We start from the raw sequence: 7,754 nt of genomic DNA on the forward strand, positions 1-7,754 counted from the left end.
TCCTGGTTAGGATAAATGCAGGTTATTCTTTGGAGGCAAGGATTTTAAAATTCTGTCTGATATACTTTGGGCATGTTTCCAGGAGGGACCAGTCCTTGGACAGGGACATCACACTTAGAAAGGTGGAAGGACAGTGCAAGAGAGGAAAGGCCTGGATGAGATAGATTAAGTCAGTGACTGGAGTAATGGGAGTACATGTGTCAGAGACAATCTGATTGGCTCAAGATAGATCAGGGTTCAAAGCTGTTGTATATAGGGTTGCTATGAGTCGTAAGTGATTTGATGGCACATAACAAACAACATTAAAACATGATATTTTCAGAGGCCTAATTCTCTTCCTATTAACTATCATTAATATCACCTGTGAGTGAACTCTTGTTAAAGATTAATAAAAATGGCTAGAATAAGTACATCAATAGAGAACTACCAGACATTCAAGCTGCATTATAAGAGCCTGTGGCACCAGAGGTATGATTTCTCATGACACATGGAACTTGGCTAAAAGCAGAGAATACCACCAAGATGTCTATGTCTTTTATTAAATAAAGTCTTTTGTCTGGTTTTTGGTGTTGTATATTTTGGGGTTTTTTTGAAGTTTTTTGTGAGTCAGAACAAATGTTAGCTAACTCTAAGAAGAACACTTAGTTGTGCTGGTGCAAAACTTATACCTAGACCTTGGAGCTGTTATGCAAACAGAGCAAGGTAGTACTACCATTTAAAATCAAGAAAGTATGTGTAAAGGCTTCCCCATACCTAGTCAATTTGTTTCCTGAGAAAATAATTTGAGAAGCTGGACTTTATGAACAATGTGGCATTAGAATTAGAGGAAGACTCATTAATAATTTGCCTTAAGCTACTAGTGAGGAGGACTTAAAATGCTTACTGCAAAAGATCAAAGACTACAGCTTTTAATATAGATTACATCTCAAAAACAAAATTCCTTACCACTGAGTTAACACGCAACATCATGATAGATGAAAAAAAGATCGAAATAGACACCTATTTCATGTAACTTGGATTCACAATCAACGTTCTTAATACTAGCAGTGAAGAAATCAAAAGACAGGTTGTCCAATTTGATGGGGGGGAGTGAGGGAAGTTGAAAGAATTTGTTCAAATTTGTATTCGAATTTTGTAAATAAACTAGTACAGAAAAGCAAAGAAATATTTTTTTAAAAAAAGAAATCAAAAGACATGTGACATTGGGAAAAATCTGTCAATGACATCTCCAACATGCTAAAGAACACGGATGTCAGTTTAAAGCAAAGGTGCACTTCAATCAACCATAGTTTTTTCAATTACTTGTTATGCAATGCAAGTTGCTCATTGAAGCATTACAGAAGAATCAATCACTTTTAGTTGTGCTGGAGAAGAGTTTTGAATATCCCATGGACTGCCAAAAGTACCAACAAAAATGTATAGAAGAAAACACGACCAGGGGCTCCTTAGTTGTAAAAATGGTGAAAGTTTGTCTCACATATTTTAGAATGTTGTTAGAAAGGACCAGGTCTTGGAAAAAATACATACTTGGAAAGGCAGAGGTCATTGAAAGAGAGAAAAACCCTTAACAAGATGAATTGATACATTGACTGTAACAGTTGGCTCAAGTATATCAGAGATGCTGAGGATGACACGAGACAGGACAAGGTTCAGGTCTGCTGTTTAGAGGTCGCTATGAGTCTTAGTCAATTGGACTGCTCCTAACCAAATAAACAAACTTCTTCTCAAGCAAGGTTGAAATGTTAAATCCAAAGGGCAAATACTCTTACATCAACTGCTCCTGTGTACTAATTCCTCCCACAGTTCTCTAAGCCACAAGACATTTCTCAGCTAACACATTTTGCCACAATACTTAACTCAGTGCCATGAGATTTCAATGATAACAACTGAAGGTCTTTGACGTGCAGAGGCTAAATACACAGGATAAAATCACCAGATAGACCTCCACTAACATTTTTAAAGACAAGCACTTTCCAATATGTTGACCTAGTCTTAAGATTTAGCTTAGACCTACTTAAAACTCTCCGTGGGCCATTTCTTTTCTGTAGGACAGAGTCAAAACATAATACTCACAATCAACAGTAGTCTTCTCTGCAGAATGTTGTATTTGTCCAGAGGGAAAATGTGATGGTCCATAACAAGGACATGAAAGAGAATTATTTATTTGGGAGCCAAGACTACAAACTCGAGCCTAATCTCCATTACTTAACACTGTAACAAGGGTAATCAAGTGAAGGACTCAATGGAATATAAGCAATAGCCTGAAAAGACATTAATTACATCTCATTATCTTATTGCCTGGAGGAGAATTTTGAGTGTGTTAGCTATGTGGAAATTCTTGTAGTGTCTCACACACACAAAAAAAATCTGGGACTCAGAATGTGTTGTTAGGTGCCTTCTAATCAGCTCTAACTCACAGAAACTCTGTTGTACACCAGAATGAAACTGAGCCATGCTTACAATCCCTGATGATGATGCTTCATTCCACATATACGTTAGGCATGTTGCTAGGAGAGGGTTTTCCTTGAAGAGGGACATCATGATTGGGAAGGCAGAGGAGCAATGAAAGAGTGGAAGACCCGCAACCAGATGGGTTGACGTGGTGACTCTGGCAATGAGCTTGAGTGTGTAGAGATTGTGAAGATTGCACAGGACAAGAGAGTGCTGACATGGATTGTTCATAGAGTCGCTCTAAGTCGTACTCAGCTGGATGGTACGTAACAGCAATAACAATAACAATAGGGACAGAGAAATCATTAAGCATGATGCTTACTTACTCAGCAGTATGCTTACTTACTGAACAATTAGGGACCCCTAGTGAACTAATGGTAAGGAGCTGTGCTGTCATCCCAAAGGCATTTGGTTCAAATCCACCAGCTGCTGCACAGGAGAAAATGGGCAATCTCCTCCCATGCAATTAAAATTTGCCTCTTAAAACTTGCTGTAGGGTCAGCTATGAGTTGGTTCCAATTTGACAGTAGACAATAACAGCAACTGAACTATAGTGAACAATTTTTATGTGAAGTTTCACTAATACATATCAGTAAGTAAGCACAAGGAAGCCCATGTGTAATTAATTCATTGGGTAATCTCTTTCCCAACTTTTGCATTTTGGTCACCCATTATTATCAGTGCATCTTGATTGCATGTTCAATCGATCTCCAACTGTTAAAGTTGGTAGAAATCATCTATTTCCTCTTCTTTGGCTGTGGTTGTTGGTGCATATATCTGAATGAATCAGAATGATAGTGATATTCACTGGACTTCCTTGTATGTATATTGATATTATCCTGTCACTCACAATATCGTACTTCAAGATGGATATAGAAATGACTTTTTTAACTATGACTGCAACCCCATTTTTTACTCACCTTTTCATCTCTGGAGTAATATATCATATGATCATCTGACTCAAAATGCTCCGTGCCAGTCCATCTCATCTCTCCAATGCCTAGTATGTCAATATTTATGTGTTCCATTTCTTTCCTAACAATATCTAATTTTCCTACGTTCATGGTTCTCACATTCCATGTTTCAATCACTAGTGTGTGCTTACAACTGTTCCTGTTCCTTTGTATTTCCATACTGGAAAGCTCTACCTCAGTTGCCCTTTCTGTTAGTCTACGTGTGTTTTGTTGTACATAGGGTTTTCAGAGGCCTGCTATTTCAAAAGTGAATGCCAATCCTTCTTCCTAATCTGTCTTAATCTGAATGTTCAGATTTAGAGAAATATCTGACAGACAAGCATTTTACAGAAAAGTGAAAGATATATCCGTTACTGTGGAGTTAACCTTTAGTTACAGTGTTGTCCCTGCCCTTGGCCCAGTGTCTTGACCCACTTATTTCCCAGCTCCACTGTCCACTTCTAGTCACTCGCTTCAATATTTATCTCCCATTGTCCAACCCTTGATCTGACAGCTTGTATCTGTACCTTTCGTGTCTTCTGTGATTCCAAACACGTCAGCCGCTGGCAATTCCTTATGCTGTGACCAGTGTCTCTTAAGTTTAATGGTAATGTTTCTGAAGAGAGTGTGATGTGTCCTGGTAGAACTGGTGTATAGACTGTTTTTATTTTTCTTGGACCAAGAAGGGTGACCCAACAGAGTATGGAAACTATAGAACAATATCATTGATTTCACATGCAAGCAAGATTCTACTGAAGATTATCCAAAAATGACTGGAACAGCACATCAGCAGAGAACTGCCAGAAGTCCAGGCTGGGTTTAGAAGGGGTCATGGTACTAGGGATATTGTAGCTGATGTTAGATGGATCTTAGCTGAAAGCAGGGAATACCAGGGGAATGTATATCTGTGTTTCATTGATTATGCAAAGGTATTTGACTGTGTGGATCATAACAAACTGTGACTGACTCTGAGAAGAATGGGAATCCCAGTACACTTGATCGTGCTAATGTGAAACCTATACTTGGACCAAGAGGCAGTCGTCAGAACAGAGCAAGGAAACACTGCATAGTTCAAAATTGGGAAGGGTATATTCCAGGGATATGTCCTAATCCATACTTTTTCAACCTGTATGCAGAGCAGATCATCCAGGAGGCTGGGCTCTATGAGGAGAAGTATGGAGTCAGGATTGGTGGAAGACCTATCAACAATCTGTGTCATGCAGATGATACAACCCTGCTTGCTGAAACTGAGGAGGACCTGAAGCGCTTGCTGTGGAGGGTCAAGATCAAGAAGACAAAGATTCTCACCACTGGACCAATTGGCAGCATCTACAGTATGGATGGTGACGAGATCGAGATTGTTCATAGCTTCAGTTTGCTTGACTCCACAGTCAACACTCTTGGCTCCAGCAGCCAGAAAATTAAAAGACGTATTGTGATGAGAAAGTCTACTGTTAGGGACCTCTCCAAAGTCTTGAAGAGCAATGGTGTCACGCTGGAGACTAAGGTGTGTCTGACACAGGCCATGGTCTTTGCAATAACTTATTATGTGTCAGAGAGTTGTACAATGACTAGGGAGGATAGAAGGAGAATTGATGCCTTTGAGCTGTGGTGCTGGAGAACAGTATTGAGGGTACCATGGACTACTAAGAAAACAAACTGATTCATCCTAGAGAGGGTTAAACCCAGCAGCTCCTTGGAGGCAAGGATTCTGAGGCTTCGTCTGACATACTTTGGACATGTTGTAAGGAGGGACCAGTCCTGGGAGAGGGACATCATTCTTGGTAGGGTGGAGGGACAGCGCAGGAGGGGAAGGCCCTCTATGAGGTGGATTGGTTCAGTGACTGGGGTAATTGCAATGGAAGTGTCAGAGGCAGTGCGATTGGCACAACATAGAGCAGGGTTTAGGGCTGTTGTACATAGGGTCGCTATGAGTCCCAAGTGAGTCGATGGCACATAACAAAAACAATGTCTTTCTCCTAGCCTTACTCTTTCTTAGTAGATTTTTATACTCTTGCTACCTTTTAAGTATCTTAAGGTCAACCCTTTCATCTAAAGTGTTTTTTCCTACACCTTCTCCAAATTGTTCTGTGATTTATAGTTGAATAAATGTTACTGACTAAACAAAGTGTATCTTCAATCACAGAAAATTTCTCACAATAATAATAATAATAATAAACACATGACTATTTGTATGACTGTGAAAAGAGATACTCGCTAGTAGAGTTACTATGTCTTGTGCATGTCAGATTCATGAAAGCCAAGTGTCAATATTCATCCCATTCATTCATTACTTTCAAGTACTCAGCAAAGTTAAAAGAAAATAGAGGTTAGAAATATTGACATCACTTTTCTGAGAAAACACCAAAAGGTGCATGACTTCGTAGCGGTCTGCGGGGTCAGGGCCGTGGCTGTGGACCGGGCAGTGGGAGGGGCCGGAGATCGAGGAGGCAAAGCCAAGGACAAGGAGTGGCTCCCCGTCACCAACCTGGGCCATCTGGTCAAATATATGAAGATCAAATCCCCGGAGATTTGTCTCTTCTCATTGCCCATCAAGGAGTCTGAGATCATTGATTTTTTTCCTGGGGATGTCCCTCAAGGATGAGGTCTTGAAAATCATGCCAGCACAGAAGCAGACATGCGCCGGCCAGCAGACCAGGTTCAAGGCCTGTGTCGCCATCGGAGAGTATAACGGCCATGTTGGTTTCGGCGTCAAGTGCTCCAAGGAGGTGCTACTGCCATCCATGGGGCCATCATCCTAGCCAAGCTGTCCATTGTCCCTGTGCAGCGTGGCTACTGGGGGAACAAAACTGGCAAGCCTCACACCGTTCCCTGCAAGGTGACTGGGGCCTGTGGCTCTGTGTTGGTGCGTCTGATCCCTGCACCCCGAGACATTGGAATTGTCTCAGCTCCTGTGCCCAAGAAGCTGCTGCTGATGGCTGGAATTGATGCCTGTTACACCTCAGCCAGGGGCTGCACAGCTATCCTGGGCAACTTTGCCAAGGCCACCTTTGATGTCATCTCAAAGACCTACAGCTCCTTGGCCCCAGATCTCTGGAAAGAGACTGTTCTCCAAGTCTCCCTACCAGGAGTTCACGGACCATCTTGTAAAGACTCACGCCAGAGTCTCTGTGTAGAGGACCCAGGCTCCAGCTGTGACCACCACATAGTGGATTTTGTATAACAAATAAAGTGAACTAAGTTTAAAAAACTTGGCATCAATGGACTTCTTTGTGATTTTGTTTTCAGCGCAATATTTTTTCACTCATTCACTCAACGTCATTGAGCCAGCCAGCTGATAGCTGACCCTCCAGCTGTTTTCCAGAGGTTGTAGACCACATGAAAGCAGAGCGCTTATCCTCCTGAGAAGCTGCTAGTGGATTTGATCTGCCAGAAACTACTAAAGTTGATGGTTTAACAAATTATATTTTAGCTCAGTTGTGTGGGCTTATAATTTGAGTTGGGTTCATTGAATGTCTGTGATTGTTGTTCTTTGTTGTTATGCCATCCCGTCTCCTGTGACTTTTAGCAACCCTATGTACAGCAGCTCTGAACTCTGCCCTGTCCTAAGCCAATCACACTGATTCTGAAATACCTCTTCCCATTGCTCCAAGTTACTGTATCAATCTATCTCATCTGGGGTCTTCCTCTCCTGTGCTGTCCCTCCACTCTTCCAAGCATGATGTTCTTCTCCAAAGACTGGTCTTTCCTGGCCATGAGCCCATAGTATGTGAGACAGAACTTCAAACTCCTTGTCTCCAAGGAAAAACTTAGTTTTACCCTCTCCAAGACAGGCCTGTTCTCCTGGTGGTCCATGGAATGTTCAATTCTCATTTCCAGCTCCACAATTCAAAGGCATCAATTCTTCTTCTGTCATCCTTGGTTATTGTCCAACTCTCTGATGCATGCAAATAACTGTGAAGACCATGGTCTGGACCAAGTGCACCTCAGTCTCTCCACTGCACTCTGGAGAGGTCCCTGGAAGGAGACTTCCTCAGTACAATTCGTCTTTTGATTTCCTGACTGCTGGTGCCAAAAATGTTGATTGTGGAGCAGAGCAAGCTGAAGTTGTTAACAACCTCAATCTCTTCTCCATCTATCATGGTGGTGCCAGTTTGCCCAGTGATGAGAGCCTTGTCTCCTTGATGTCAAGTGTCAGGCCGTATTGAAGACTGTACTAATGTGTACTGAAGTAACCAAGCATATTTTCTTTTTACAAACGTTGCCAATTTGTTTTTCAGTAAGATTTTATTAATGTATACTTTTATTGTATTTTGCTTTGTCATTCCGAGCAGCCTTTTGGAATCTTCTGTTCAGCTCTTTAGTATCTTGAATTCTTCCTTGTGCTTT

General features: G+C 41.4%; 1 pseudogene; it reads left to right on the forward strand.

The window, feature by feature from the left end:
- Positions 1-967: 967 nt before the first annotated feature.
- Positions 968-6,541, forward strand: LOC102860678 (annotated as a pseudogene).
- The last annotated feature ends 1,213 nt before the right edge of the window (positions 6,542-7,754 follow it).

The sequence above is a fragment of the Elephantulus edwardii genome, unplaced genomic scaffold, assembly GCF_000299155.1.
Source record: "Elephantulus edwardii isolate Elephantulus edwardi_28Jun2011 unplaced genomic scaffold, EleEdw1.0 scaffold00002, whole genome shotgun sequence".
Classification (NCBI taxonomy): Eukaryota; Metazoa; Chordata; class Mammalia; order Macroscelidea; family Macroscelididae; genus Elephantulus; species Elephantulus edwardii.